Source organism: Rhinopithecus bieti, unplaced genomic scaffold, assembly GCF_001698545.2.
Source record: "Rhinopithecus bieti isolate Rb0 unplaced genomic scaffold, ASM169854v2 scaffold_28055, whole genome shotgun sequence".
In the NCBI taxonomy this organism is placed as follows: domain Eukaryota; kingdom Metazoa; phylum Chordata; class Mammalia; order Primates; family Cercopithecidae; genus Rhinopithecus; species Rhinopithecus bieti.
This window is the reverse complement of record NW_016812914.1, coordinates 477,111-493,434: the sequence shown is the minus strand read 5'-3', so window position 1 is coordinate 493,434 and position 16,324 is coordinate 477,111.

The following is a 16,324-nucleotide window of genomic DNA, read 5'->3' as shown; positions in this document are numbered from 1 at the left end:
TTTTTTTTTTTTGCAGAAGTGGGATCTTAGTATGTTGCCCAGGCTGGTCTCAAACTCCTGGGCTCAAGTGATGCTCCTGCCTCAGCCTCCCAAAGCACTGAGATCACATGAGTGAGCAGCTGTGTCCCACCTACTTGTGTGTGGGGGTTTTCTTTGTTAACATGTAACATCAATTCTTCAAAAACAGAGATCTTCATTCTGTCTAATTTGCTATTTCCTCTCAATACCTAGAACAGTGTCTGACTCAGTTAATACGTGTTGAATAATTAAGTATTTAAGGGAAGTCTCAACCCATTTGTTGAGCACCCACTATTGCCAGATGTTGCAAAGCTTGTCCAGAAAAGAGAGAAAGTGTTTGCTAAACCCACGCAGAGACCACACCCCAAACCTGTTCAGAACGGCAGATCCCCTCCAAAATGTGGCAACGATAAAGAAAGTCTGCAGGGTGCAGGGGGTTCATGCCTGTAATCCCTGCACTTTGGGAGGATGACGCAGGAGGATCACTTGAGTCCAGGAGTTCGAGACCAAACTGACCAACATAGCAAGACCCCATCGCTAAAAAAAGTTTTAAAAATTAGCTGGTCATGGTGGTGCACACCTGTAATCCCAGCTGCTTGGGAGGCTGAGGTTGGAGGATCACTTCAGCCCAGGAGGTTGAGGCTAGAGTGAGTTATGATCACAGCACTACACTCCAGCCTGGGTGACAGAGTTAGACTCTGTTTCCAAAAAAACAAACAAACACACAAACAAAAAACCCCCAAAAACAAAAAGAGGAAGTGCTTTCCGTCTGGGCTTTCCTCGCCTCCTACTCTGAGCCACTAGTTTCTTCAGGCATCCTGAAGCATGGACTCGCCTCCCGTTTGCTGCTCTCGGGCCCCCATCCCTGGCTCTGCTCTTTCTCTCACACCTTCAGTTCCCAAGTTTGAGGAAGTTTTTCTTCCGAGAACTTTCACGCAAGCCTTTCGCACCCTGGGCCGGCGACACGTGAGCCTAGAAAAAAACTTAAAGGTCAATGTCTATAATTGAATTTTCCTCTAGATAAAAATAGCATCTTTGTAATCGTTTAAATGGTTCTGAGGGAGGGAGAGAGGGAGCGAGAGAGAGAATGAGGGAGAGGACGAGAGGCACTGAGGGATGCTGTGTCTCCCAGTTAGCAGGTGCATGTGTGAGGGCATTTGTGTGGGTACACGTGTGTGTGCCTGTGTCTATGTTTGTGTGTGCATGCACCTGTGCACATGAGCTCATGTTTGTGTGAATTGTATGTATGTGTGCATTTCATGTGCATGTGTGCACACATGAGCAGTGCATGCATGTTTTGTATGTGCATGTATGCATGTGTGCATGTGTGCATTTCATTGTCCTTGTGCATGTATGTTCACACATGTGTGTATGTATGCCTACGTGCATGAATGTGTGAGTGTGCATCTGTGTGTGCAGGTGTGTTCAATGCATGTGTGCACACATGCCTCTGTGTGTACATATGCCTAAGTGTGAGTGTGTGTATGTATACACATATGTGTCCATGTGTCCATGTTTGTGTGTGCATGTATATTTATGTTTGTGTGAATTGTGTATGTGCATGCATTTGTGAATATGCATGTGTGCACATGTGCTTATGTGCATGTGTGTGCACGTGTGAGTTTGTGTGTATGTACATGTTTATGTGCTTGTGTGTCTCATGTGTGCAGGTCTGCCTACATGCATGAGTGTGTGAGTCTGCAGACATGCTCAGTGCATGTGTGCACACATGCCTGTGTGTGCACATGTGCCTAAGTGCAAGTGTGTATATGTATACTTATATGTCCATGTGTCCATGCTTGTGTGTGCATGTATGTTCATGTTTGTGTGAATTGTGTGTGCATGCATTTGTGAATATGCATATGCGTGCATGTGTGCACATGCGCTTATGTGCATGTGTGTCCATTTGCATGTATGTACATGTTCATGTGCACGTGTGTTCACATGTAACCATGTGCACGTGTGTTCGTGTGTGTATGTATGTTTGTGTGCACTCATGAGCATGTGCCACCTGTCTCTGTGTGCGTGTGTGCACGTATGCCTACATACATGTAGGCACCCATGTTTGTGTGTGAGTGTGTGCACAGGTGTGTTGTGTACACACTGTCTGGGACCTGCCTTCATGCTTCAGGTGCCCGTTCCACCAGAGCAGCTGCCTGTACTTAGAAAATGAACTCTGGTCTCAAGCCTTCCTGAGCTCCAACCAGCCCTGCCTGGGCGATCTTGGGTGTGTCATCTGTAATGCTGAGTCTCACATTTTCCCCATGTAAACTGGCAGGTGGGGTGAGCACAGCCACAGACAGCTCCTCTGGCTGAGTGCTGAGTCTGTGAGGAACCGGAGCTGGGGCTCAGTTGCAGTTGGAGCTCGACCTGGATGAATGGACAGCACATGGAGGATGCTGGTAAGTGACCCAAGGAGGGTGAGGTGGGCATGAGCTTCTTCTCTGGGCCTCAGTTTCCCCTCCTTACACTGGAGAGTTGGACTCAAGTCTCTCTTGATCCTTCTAGTGACACATCCCACACTTGGCTGTATCAGGGCTCCTCCTTCTGTCCCTCATTCTCATATCCCCTACCTCATCTTGAGTGTGGCCTGTGAATTGGAAAGGCTCTCTCTGGGCCTCAGTTTCCCCAGCTATAATAGAGAAAAGTCACTTGGGTGGGTCCAGAGGACCATACCCCTCTAACATTCAGTAATGTCCTCATGGGAATACATTTCCTCCCTACCAACTTTCAACAGAGGAAAGTTTAGCATCCATCTGCCCTTGCTTTTGTTTCTGTTTTGTTTTTTTTGAGACAGAGTCTCGCTCTGCTGCCCAGGCTGGAGTGCAGTGGTGAGATCTCAGCTCACTGCAACCTCCGCCTCCCGGGTTCAAGCGATCCTCCCACCTTTGCCTCCCAAGCAGCTGGGATTAAAGGCATGCACCACCAACCCCACAGCTATTTTGTATTTTAGTAGAGATGGGATTTCAGCATGTTGGTCAGGCAGGTCTTGAACTCCTGACCTCAAAGTGATCCACCCCTCTTTGCCTCCCAAAGTGCTGGAATTACAGGTGTGAGCCACCACACCTGGCTGGAGTGCTTTTCTCCCAAGAGATCCACTTGAGTCCTCCCTTCTCTTCTTCAAATCTTTGCTCAAATGTCACCTCCTCAGAGAAGCCCTCCCTGACTACCCCAGCTAAAGAAGCCATGTCTCCACCAGTCTTTACACCCTCGCCCTACGTTATTTTCTTCATAGCCTTTTCAAAACCATTCATTATTTCCTACCTCGATGAGTGGCCATGCCTCATCAACTTGAAGGCAGCCATTTTGCCTGTCTTTCTGTTGTAAATTTCAAAGCAAATTCCTAGAACAGAACTTGGCACACAGTAGGTGCTCAAAATCCTTGTCGAATGAATGAATGAATGAATGAAGGATGGGAGGTAGGAGGCTGTGAATGCCCATTCACAGATATGGACACAGTGGTTCAGGAAGGGAATGTCACTCAGTCCAAGTTCCACAACGGTCAGTGGCAAAAGTAGGGTTCAAGCCCAGCTGGCTGGTCCCTCCTGTTCTTCCTCCCACTCATGCCCCAGGTCTGAGGGGCTGCCAAGCTGCTGCTAGCAATCTGGCTTTGACCTCCAACCATTGATCCACCAGAGGCTGCTCTGTGGGGTGCACTTCCTGATTTAGCTAAAACACCCTGCACTGGCTACAGCGGGGTGATCGATGGCCCCACAGTCAGCTCAGGCACCCCAACGCAGACACACACATTTGAGGCCTCTCTCTAGCCCTTGCCCCTGCAATCCCAAGCTGAAGTGCTCCTGCTGGCGGGAAGTGGATGGAGCACATGTCGTGTGGTTCTAGACGGCGGTGACCACGTCTCCTGGGCACCTGTATTCTGCCAAGAGGAAGGGGAAATGTTGCTGCGGCCAAGGAAATGGAAAATCAAAACCAGAACAAGATCTTGCTTCACATTGATCAGATTGGATAAATGAGGGGAAAATGGATGAAATTAACTATTGATAAGGGTGAGGGAAATGGGACTCAGACAGCTGGTGAGCCCAGGAATGGTGGGGGGCTTTGCAGTGTCAAATAAAACTGCGATGCAGCAACTCTACCCAGCTCTCTAACCCAGAGAAGATCTACATGCGTGTGCAAAGACGCCTGTTTGCTGATGTGCCCTGCAGAGTCATGGTGGATAAACTGTAGAAGGTGCATCTTATGGAAACATATGCAGCTGTTAAAAGGAAAGAGGGGCCTTGCATGGTGGCTCATGCCTTGTAATCCCAGTGCTTCAGGAGGCTGAGGTGAGAGTATGGGTTAAGGCTGGGAGTTTGAGACCAGCCTAGGCAACATAAAGAGACTCCGTCTCTGCTAAAAAAAAAAAAAAAAAAAAAAAAAAAAATTTAAAATCAGCCAGGCATGGTGGTGTGCACCTGTAGCCCCAGCTACTTGGGAGGCTGATGCACGAGGATCGCTTGAGCCTAGAAGTTGAAGGTTACAGTGAGCTATGATTGCACCACTGCACTACAGCTGGGTGACAGAGTGAGACCCTGTCTCAAAGCAGAAGAACAAGAGGAAGAGGAAAAAGAAGGAGAAGGAGAAGAGGGAGGAGGAGGAGAAGGAAGAAGAGGAAGAAGAAGAAGAAGAAGAAGGAGGAGGGGGAGGAGGAGGAGAAGGAGGAGGTGGAGGAGAAGTGGAAGGGGAAGGGGAAGGGGAAGGGAAAGAGGAAGAGGAAGAAACATATTTCAACATAATAAAAGCCCTATATGACAGACCCAGGTAGCATCATGAGAAAAACTGAAAGCCTTGCCTCTAAGATCTGGAAAATGACAAGGATGCCCACTTTCACCACTGTGATTCAACATAGTACTAAAAGTCCTAGCAAGAAAAATCAGATAAGAGAAAGAAATAAAAGGCATCCAAATTGGAAAGGAAGAGTCAAATTATCCTGTTTGCAGATGATATGACGTTGTATCTGGAAAAGACTTAAGACACCACTAAAAAACTATTAGAACTGAAATTTGGTACAGGAGGATACAAAATCAATGTACAAAAATCAGCAGTATTTCTATATTCCAACAGCAAACAATCTGAAAAAGAAACCAAAAAATCAATGCTATTTACAATAGCTACAAATAAAATTAAACACCTAGGAATTAACCAAAGAAGTGAAAAATCTCTACAATGAAAACTATAAAACATTGATAAAAGTAATTGAAAAGGGAACAAAAAAGGAAAAGTTATTCCATGTTCATGGATTGGAAGAATAAATACTGGTAAAATGTCCATACTACCCAAAGCAATTTACAGATTCAGTGCAATCCCTATTAAACTACTAATGAAGTTCTTCACAGAAATAGAAGAAACAATTCTAAAATTTGTATAGAACCACACAAAAGACCCAGAATAGCCAAAGCTATCCTGAGCAAAAAGAACAAAACTGGAAGCATCACACTACCTGACTTCAAATTATACTGCAAAGCTATAGTAACCCAAACCACATGGTACTGGCATAAAAACAGATGACACATGGACCAGAGGAACAGAATAGAGAATCCGGAAACAAATCCATGCATCTACAGTGAACTCATTTTTGACAAAGGTGCCAAGAACATACTTTGGGGAAAAGATAATCTCTTCAATAAATGGTGCTGGAGGAACTGGATATCCATATGCAAAATAACAATACTAGAACTCTATCTCTTACCATATACAAAAGCAAATCAAAATGGATTCAAGACTTAAATCTAAGACCTCAAACTTTGAAACTGCTAAAAGAAAACACTGGAGAAACTCCCAGGACGTTGGAGTGAGCAAGGACTTCTTGAGTAATTCCCTGCAGGCACAGGCAACCAAAGCAAAAACAAACAAATGGGATCATGTCAAGTTAAAAAGCTTCTGCACAGCAAAGGAAACAATCAACAAAGAGAAGAGACAACCCACAGAATGGGAGAAAACATCTGCAAACTGTCCCTCTAACTAGGAATTAATAACCAGTATATAAAAGGAGCTCAAACTACTCTATAGGAAAAACACCTAATAAGCTGATTTTTAAAAACAAGCAACAGATCTGGGTAGACATTTCTCAAAATAAGTCATACAAACGGCAAACAGGCATCTGAAAATGTGCTCAACATCACTGGTCATCAGAGAGATGCAAATCAAAACTACTATATCCTCTCACCCCAGTTAAAATGGCTTTTATTCAAAAGACAGGCAATAACAAATGCCAGTGAGGATGTGGAGAAAAGGAAACCCTTGGACACTGTTGGTGGAAATGGAAATTGGTACCACTATGGAGAACAGTTTGAAAGTTCCTCAAAAAACTAAACAATAGAGCGACCATACAGCAATCCCCTTGCTAGGTCTATACCCCAGAGAAAGGAAAGCAGTGTGTCAACAAGCTATCTCCACTCCCACATTTACTGCGGCACTCTTCACAGCAGCCAAGGTTTGGAAGCAACCTAGGTGTCCATCAACAGACCAGCGGATGAAGAAATGGTGGTGCACACACAACGGAGTACTCTGCAGCCATAAAAAAGAATGAGATCCTGTCATTTGCAACAGCATGGGTGGCACTGGAGGTCAGTACGTTAAGTGAAATAAGCCAGGCACAGAAAGACAAAACTTTTCATGTTCTCCTTTATTTGTGGGAGCTAAAAATTAAAACAATCGACATGGAAATAGAGTAGAATGGTGGTTCCAGAGGGGTGGGAGACGGTGTGACTGGAGCCAACAATAACCTATTGTATGTTTTAAAATAACTAAGAGAGTATAACTGGATTGTTTGTAACGCAAAGAAAGGATAAATGCTTGAAGGTGATAGATACCCCATTTACCCTGATGTGATTATTACACATCATATGCCTGTATCAAAATATCTCATGTATGCTATAAATATAAACCCTACTATATTAAAAATTAAAATTTGAATGGCCAGGCATGGTGGCTCATGTCTGTAATCCTAGCACTTTGGGAGGTCGAGGCTGGTGGATCACCTGAGGTCAGGAGTTCGAAACCAGCCTGGCCACCATGATGAAACCCCATCTCTACTAAAGATACAAAAATTAGCCAGGCGTGGTGGTGCACGCCTGTAGTCCCAACTACTCAGGAGGCTGAGACAGGAGAATTGCTTGAACCTGGGAGGCGGAAGGTGCAGTGAGCTGAGATCATGCCACTGCACTCCAGCCTGGGTGACAGAGCAAGACTCCCTCTCCAAACAAAAGCAAAAAAGAGAAAATGAAAATTTTAATTGTTATGTACCCTATAAATGTATACTCTACTATATTAGAAATTAAAAAGTAAAACAATTATAAAAGGTAAGTAACCACTTAATCCAAAATAAGAACAATGTATTGTGGGGTTTCTAGCTTCTGAAGAAGTAAAGGTTATGGCCACAATGGCAGAAACGCGAGGAGGGAGCGGTGGAAGTTACTGTTGTTAAATGCTCATACTCTCCGTAAGTGACTTAATTTTAACCAAAGACAGGCTGGGAGAAGTTAAAGAGGCATTCTATAAACCTTAAAGCAATCGCTAATAATGGTGAAAGGTAATCTTTATTAATTACCGATAATTACAGATACCTCTAAAATCGAGCTGCAGAATTGGCATATCTGATTATACTGTGTTCTTGTCTTGTTTCTTCCATCTCTCATTCATGGTGCTGTTTTTCTTGTATGCTTGGAGATTTTTGATTGCATGTTCACGTTTAGTTAAACTTAATCTGTATGAATCCTGAAGCCAAAAATGTTGGTGATTTCCTCCAGAAGAATTCAAGTGTCTGGCAGGAAGCAGGTGGCTCTGTGGACCGGAGCCACTTCAGATCTTCAAGGCTCCCTGGCCAAGACCTAGGTGCAAGGCAGAGGCCCGATGACCTGAGGGCAGGAAAGCTAGGGTGGGAAGGGGTGATGAGAAGCCTGCCTCGAGCGGTGAGCAGTGCAGGAAGTGCCCTTATTCATGCTTTTCAAAGATTGCTCTGGTTGCCACCTGGAAAAGGCGGCCGGCAGGAATGGAAGGGGTCAGAAACCTCCTGCTCAAACCCAAGCCAGCAGCCAGGGTGCTCACCCGGGCGCGAGGAGTCAAGGCTCCTCCAAGTATGGCTTAAATCTGTTTTTCGTCTGAAGCAGTGACTGAGGTGTATTCTGAAGGAAGCTTGAGTTAGGTGCCTTCTTTAAAACAGAAAGTCATGGAAGCACCCTTCTCAAGGGAACACCAGACACCTGGCTCTGCAGTCTTTTACCTCTTTCCTCTCTCCCTCTCTTGCCCTCGTGGTTTCTGTTCAGGACAGAGTGACCCCACGGGGCTTCTCTAAGCCCCTGCAGAGGAACCTCTTGCAAAGCGCTCCACAGACCCCCGCCCTGGAGAGAGGAGTCTGAACCTGGCTTAATAACAAACTGGGATGCTGCTGGGGGTGGACAGCGACGGCGGGATTGAAAGACTTAATTCCATGAGTAAATTCAACCTTTCAANACTATTGGGTGGGAAAAGCATAGAACCTGATCTCTTCAGATTTCTTTTTAATTTATTATTATTATTATTATTATTATTATTATTATTAAGACAGTTTCGCTCTTGTTGCCCAGGCTGGAGTGCAGTGGCGCCATCTCAGCTCACTGCAACCTCCGGCTCCTGGGTTTCAAGCGATTCTCCTGCCTCAGCCTCCCGAGTAGCTGGGATTACAGGTGCCGGTCACCATGCCTGGCTAATTTTTTGTAATTTTAGTAGACACGGGGTTTTGTATTTTTAGTAGACCAGACAGGATGGTCTCGAACTCCTGACCTCAGGTGATCCACCCTCCTCGGCCTCCCAAAATGCTGGGATTACAGGCATGAGCCACTGAGTGCAGCCCAGATATTTTTAAAATTTTGTTTTAAGTTCCAGGATACATGTCCAAGATAGATAAATGTGTGCCATGGTGGTTTGCTACGCCTATCAACCCATCATCTAGGTATTAAGCCCTGCATACATTAGCTATATATCCTGATGCTCTCCCTCCCCCGACTCCCCCAAGAGGCCCCAGTGTGTGTTGCTCCCCTCCCTGTGTCCATGTGTTCTCATTGTTCAACTCCCATCTATAAGTGAGAACATGTGGTGTTTGGTTTTCTGTTCCTGCGTTAGTTTGCTGAGGATGACGGCTTCCAGCTCCATCTATGTCCTTGCAAAGGACATGATCTCATTCCTTTTTATGGCTGCATAGTATTCCCTGGTATATATGTACCACATTTTCTTTATCCAGTCTATCATTGATGGGCATCTGGGTTGATTCCATGTCTTTGCTATTGTGAATAGAGCTGCAATGAATGTACACATGCATGTATCTTTATAATAGAATGATTTATATTCCTTTGGGTATATACCCAGTAACAGGATTGCTTGGTCCAATAGTATTTCCGATTCTAGATCCTTGAGGAATTGCCACACTGTCTTCCACAATGGTTGAATGAATTTACATTCCTGCGAACAATGTAAAAGCATTCCTATTTCTCCACAGCATCACCAGCATCTATTGTTTCTTGCCTTTTTAATAATAGCCATTCTGACTGGCATGAGATGGTATCTCATTTTGTGTGTGTGGTTTTTTGTTTGTTGTTTGTTTGTTTGTTTTAGACGGAGTCTCGCTCTGTCATCAGGCTGGAGTACAGTGGTGCGATCTCGGCTCACTGCAACCTCCAGCTGGTCTTGATCTTCTGACCTCATGCTCCGCCTGCCTCGGCCTCCCAAAGTGCTGGGATTACAGGTGTGAGCCACTGCGCCTGGCCTCTCATTGTGGTTTTGATTAGATCTCTTCAGATTTTGTTTCCAGCTATCATATAGGGTGATCAGCTCATCCAGGTTTGCCCAGGACTTTCCTGTTTTTAGCACCAAAACTCCCTCATCCTAGAGAACTCAGCTGCAAACCAGATGGTTGATCATCTTATGATCACAAGGAAACCATGTGAGATACTGAGTAGGTGGGATGGGGGGGTCCTCAAATAGAGTTGATAACAGTTTGTTTGTCTCTCATCCAGTTATGCAAAGAGTAATTGTGATAATGCATGTCCTGGTATATAGTAAGCAATTAATAAATGCTGGCTTTTGGAGACTGAGGCTGCAATGAGCTATGATTATGTCACTGTGCTCCAGCCTGGGTGACACAGGGAGACCCCATCTCTTAAAAAGAGTTTCTTTTAATTAAAATAAAAGGACCGGGCGCAGTGGCTCAAGCCTGTAATCCCTAGCCGGGCGAGATGGCGGCTCCTATAGTCCCAGCTACTCGGGAGGCTGAGGCAGGAGAATGGCATAAACCCGGGAGGCGGAGTTTGCAGTGAGCTGAGATCCGGCCACTGCACTCCAGCCTGGGCGACAGAGCCAGAATCCGTCTCAAAAAAAAAAAAAAAAAAAAAAATGTGGCTCTTGCAAGGCAGGTGAGATGTTGAAGGCTTGTCATAAGGGCACCTATTTGTCAGAGGGAATGTGTCAAGCCCCTTCTAAAAGCAAAAGTAGGCCAGGTGCAGAGTCTCATGCCTGTAATCCCAGTACTTTGGGAGGCCGAGGTGGGCGGATCATTTGAGCCCAGGAGTTTGACGCCAGCCTTAGCAACATGGTGAAACCCCATCTCTACCAAAAATACAAATATTAGCCAGGCATGGTGGTACACACATGTAATCCCAGCTACTTGGGAGGCTGAGGCAGGAGGATTGCTTGGACCCAGGAGGCAGAGGTTGTAGTGAGCCGAGATCGCACCAGTGGACTGCAGCCTGGGTGACAGAGCAAGACCCCGTCTAAAAAATAAAAATAAAAAGCAAAAAGGGACTTTGGACAGCCCTGCTCAGGATGGAGGAATGACACTCACGCTAAGACCCTGTGTGTTTTCCTAATGTAATACTCAAGTCCTCTCTCGCTCTATAACATTCCATAGCTCCCACTGCCCTCTAGAGTAAATCCAACCCTCTCCCTTACAGACCCCATGAGAATCTGTGTGACTTTGTCCTACAACTCCTGAATTACCTTTAGCATCCACCCATATTCCCACCTCCAGAACTTTGAATGCAGTTTTCTCTGCTGAGATACCCTTCCCTGCTTACCTGGAGGACTCATTCAGGGCCCAAAAGCAGCCCTTTCCCTCCAGAAGTTGCTGCCACCAATAAACAACTATTCCTGGAGCGCCTACTTCAGGGATCAGCAAACAAAGGCCCTGTGGGCCAAATCTGGCCCCCTACTTGTTTTTGTAAATAAAGTTTTATTGGCACACAGCCCTGTCCATTCATTAACCTGTTGTCTATGGCTGCTTTCTTGCTAATATGGCAGAGTTGAATAGTTGGGATGGAAACCATATGGCCTGCAAAATAAAAAATATTTATAGCCAGGTGCAGCGGCTCACACCTGTAATCCCAACAGTTTGGGAGACTCAGGTGGGGGGATTGCTTGAGTCTGAGTTCGAGACCAACCTGGGCAACATAACAAGACCCCCATCTCTACAAATAATAATAATAATAATAGTAATAATAATAATAAATTAGCCCAGCATGTTGGCATGCATCTGTAGTCCCAGCTACCCTGGAGGCTGAAGTGGGGGGATCGCTTTAGCCTGAGAAGTTGAGATGATAGTGAATCATGATCACTCCACTACACCCCAGCCTGGGCAACACAGTGAGATCCCATCTAAAACAATTGTTTTTAACCATCTAGCCCTTTTCAGAAAAAAATTTACTGACCTCTGACCTACTAGGTGCCTGGCCCTGTGCTCAGGACACCCAGGACACAACGGTGAAAGAGACAGACACAGCTCTGTATTCACAGGACTCATGCTTTAGTGGGGAGGACAGATGACAGATGCAATTCACGACTAGCCCACGAAATCAGGTGGATGTGAAGTATGGCCTCTTTCTTTCCCTTCCTTCCTTCCTTCCTTCCTTCCTTCCTTCCTTTCCTTCCTTCCTTCCTTCCTTCCTTCCTTCTTTCTTTCTTCTTTCTTTTTTTTTTTTTCAGACTCTTGCTCTTGTTGCCCAGCCTGGAGTACAATGGCACGATCTCAGCTCACTGCAACCTCTGCCTCCCGGGTGCAAGCAATTCTCCTGCCTCAGCCTCTGAGTAGCTGGGATTACAGGCACCCACCACCACGCCCAGCCAACTTTTTTGTATTTTTAGTAGAAATGGGGTTTCACCATGTTGGCCAGGCTGGTCTCAAACTCCTGACCTCAGGTGATCCACCCGCCTCAGCCTCCCAAAGTGATGGGATTACAGGTGTTAGCCACCATGCCCAGCCAGCTACTTTATTTTCTATAATTTAACTTAATTTCAGATCCTGAGACCTTCATCTTTCCAGTATCAGTTTCTCTTGGGAGTTCACTAACTGAGACAGAGAGTAGAACATTGGTGACTGGGGCTGGGGAGGGGACGGGGAGGAGAGTGTTTCGTGGGGACAGAGTTTCAGTTTGGGAATATGAGAAAGTTTAGGAAATGGATGGTGGTGATGGTTACATGACAATGTGAATGTGTTTAGCACCACTGGATGTTACACTGAAAGATGGTTAAAGTGGCAAATCTCATTTTATGTATATTTTACCACAATAAAAGAAAAAAGACTTGGGCGGAAAAAGAAAAGTGACCAACTGAGAGACGATTATTGCCAAAACCATAACAAAGGATGTGAATATATAAAGAGCTCTTACAAATCAACAAGAAAATATTAAAAATGGGCAAAGCACATGAACAGGCAATTCTAAAAGGTGAAAATACAAATTCAAATGGCCAGCTGGGCATGGTGGCTCATGCCTGTAATCCCAGCACTTTGGGAAGCCTAGGCAGGTAGATCACCTGAGGTCAGGAGTTTGAGACCAGCCTGGCCAATATGGTGAAACCCTGTTTCTTCTAAAAACATAAAAATTAGCCAGGCATGATTGTGGGCATCTGTAATCCCAGCTACTCAGGAGGCTGAGGTAGGAGAATCGCTTGAACCCAGGAGGTGGAGGTTGCAGTGAGCCGAGATCGTGCCGCTGCACTCCAGCCTGGGTGACAGAGCGAGAGTTCATATCAAAAAAAAAAAAAAAAAAAATTAAATGGCCAAATTACATGAAAAGGTACTGACTCTCACAGTAAAATAAGACTATAAACAGCAAGATACTTTGAAGATGCATTAGACTGGGGAAAAAATCAGTTCGTCTATAGGCAGTGTTGAGAGGTCATGAGATGTGGGTTCAGTGTGGATGCTGAATGAACATCTTGCATGTATTGATTCCCAAACTGAACATCTTCCCTAGGCTTCTCCATCTGAGTAAATGGCACCCATTGTCTAAGCTCAAAACTGGAGTTATGTGTGTGTCCTTCCTTTGCCTCTACTGCCAAAATATATTCTAGCCCCTTCCTCTCTCTTTCCTCACTGCTACTGCACACGTCCAAGCCTTCATCATTTGTCATCCATCCTAGCCTCCTATTCCACTTCTGCCCACTATGATCTATTTTCCCCATGGCCACCCTCAGTCCAAACCCTGCAATAGCTCCTGCTGTTAGCACAAAAGTATCCATTTCTTGCCACAGACAGGCTCCTTCACGATCTGCTTCATTCCCTGGATGTTACCCTCTCACTTCTCATTTTTCCCCTGTCCTCTCCTCTCCAGCACTCAGATTTTCTCACTGCACTCTTATTATAATTATTGTTAAGGTTTGTTTATTTAGTTATTATACTGGTAAAATGTACATAACATAAAATTTACCATTTTCACCACTTTTAAGTATATCATTCAATGGAGTTAAGTGCACTCACAATGTTGTGTAGCCATCACCGCTATTTCCAGAGCTTTTCATCGTTCCAAACAGAAACTCTGTGCCTGTTTAGCAATAACTCTCCATCCTCTCTTCCCCTCAGCCTCAGGTAACTTCTCTTCTACTTTCTGTTTCTATGACTTTCTGTTGCTATGACTTTAATTACTCCAGGTACATCTTATAAGAGGAATCATACAATATTTGTCCTTTTGTATCTAGTTTCTCTCCCTTTCCTTTCCTTCCTTCCTTCCTTCTTTCCTTCCTCCGCCTCCTCCTCCTCTTCCTCCTCCTCCTTCTCCTCTCCTCCTCCTTCTATTTCTTCTTCTTCGTCTTCTTCCTCTCTTTCTTTCTCTTTCTCTCTTTCTCTCTTCCTTTCCTTTCCTTTCCCTTTCCTTTCCTTTCCCTTTCCTTTCCTTTTCCCTTTCCTTTTCCTTTTTCCTTTCCTTTTCCTTTTTCCTTTTTCCTTTCCTTTCCTTTCCTTTCCTTTCCTTTCCTTTCCTTTCCTTTCCTTTCCGTTTCTCTCTCTCTCTTCCTTCTTTTTAACTTGAGATGGGGTCTCCCTCTGTCACCCAGGCTAGAGTGCAGTGGCATGATTCTGGTTCACTGCAGCCAGCCTCCCAAGTAGCTGGGACAACAGATGCGCACCACCAAGCCTGGTTAATTTCAAAACTTTTTGTAGCAAGGGGGTTTTGCCATGTTGCCCAGTCTGGTGTTGAACTCCTGGGCTTAAATGATATTCCTCCCTTGGATTCCCGAAGTGCTGGGACTACAAGCAGTAGCCACCACACCAGACTGGCTTATTTTACTTAGCATGATGTCCTCAAGGTTTGTCCGTGTGTGGCATGTGTCAGAATCCCTCTTTATCTTAAGGCTGAATAATATCCCATGGTATGGATGGACCACATTGTGTCTCTTCATTCACCCATCCGTGAACGTGGGTTGCTTTCACCTTTTGGCTGTTGTGAACTCGTGTGAACATGGGTGCACAAGTGTCTGTTAGAGTCTCTCTTTTTGGCCAGGCGCAGTGGCTCACACCTGTAATCCCAGCACTCTGGGAGGCCAAGGTGGGCAGATCATGAGGTCAAGAGACCAAGACCATCCCGGCTAACATGGTGAAACCCCATCTCTACTAAAAATACAAAAAAAAATCAGTTAGGCGTGGTGGCGTGCACCTGTAATCCCAGCTACTCGGGAGGCTGAGGCAGGAGGATCGCTTGACCCTGGGAGGTGGAAATTGCAGTGAGCCGAGATCATGCCACTGTACTCCAGCCTGGCGACAGAGCAAGATTCTGCCTCCAAAAAAAAAAAAAAAAAAGTCTCTCTTTTCAATGCTTTAGGGCACAAATCCTCAGGTTTTATTTGTTGTTTGTTTTTTGAGATGAAGTTTCACTCTGTTGGCCAGGCTGGAGTGCAATGGTATGATCTCCACCCACTGCAACCTCCACTCCCTACGTTCAAGCAACTCTCCTTTCTTAGCCTCCCACATAGCTGGGACTACAGGCGTGCACCACCACACCTGGCTAATTTTTTTTTTGTATTTTCAGTAGAGATGAGGTTTCACCATATTGGTCAGGCTGGTCTTGAACTCCTGGCCTCAGGTGATCCCCCCACCTCGGCCTCCCAAAGTGCTGGGATTACAGACACGAATCACTGCACCTGGCCCCTCACTGTCCTTTGAACATACCAGGCATGGCCCTGCCACAGGGCCTTTGCTCTGGCTGTGCTCTCTGTCTGGAATGCTCTCTTCCAGATCTTTCCATGGATGGCTCCTTCTTATCTAACCGTGGTGCCATCATGCTGACCCAGCCATCGCTCTCCACCAAGACACTGGATGCCTGCCACCAGTCGACAGGATGCATCACCACCTCCTGACCCAGAGAAATTTCACCCTAGCCTGGCTGGTACAACCCCTATCACTCCAAGCCCCTCTGCATGCCTTTGAATCCTGCCTTTGGCCCTGCTGTGGTTGCCAGACACAGCCATGGGGAAATCATAAGAAACACATCGGGGTGGATGACAATAACAAAAACAATAATTACACTAATGTCAACAGCAATTAGAAAACAAAGGCCTTGGGCCACGCATGGTGGCTCATGCCTGTAATCCCAGCACTATGGGAGGCTGAAGCGGATGGATCACAAGGTCAGGAGCTTGAGACCAGTCTGGCCAACATGGTGAGATCCTGTCTCTACTAAAATAACAAAACATTAGCTGGGCATGGTGGCGGGCACCTGTAATCCCAACTACTTGGGAGGTCGAGGCAGGAGAATCGCTTGAACCCAGGAGGCGGAGGTTGCAGTGAGCTGAGATCATGCCACTGCACTCCAGCCCAGGTGACAGAGCCATACTCCGTTTCAAAAAAAAAAAAGGTCGTGCACGGTGGCTCATGCTGCAATCCCAGCACTTTGAGAGGTCGAGGTGGGCAGTAGCTGAGTGTGGTGGTGCACTCCTATAATCCCAGATACACAGGAGGCTGAGGTGGGAGGATCGCTTGAGTCTGGAGGCAGAGGTTGCAGTGAGCAAAGATCATGCCATTGCACTCCAACCTGGGTGACAGACCAAGACTCTGTCAAAAAAAAAAAAA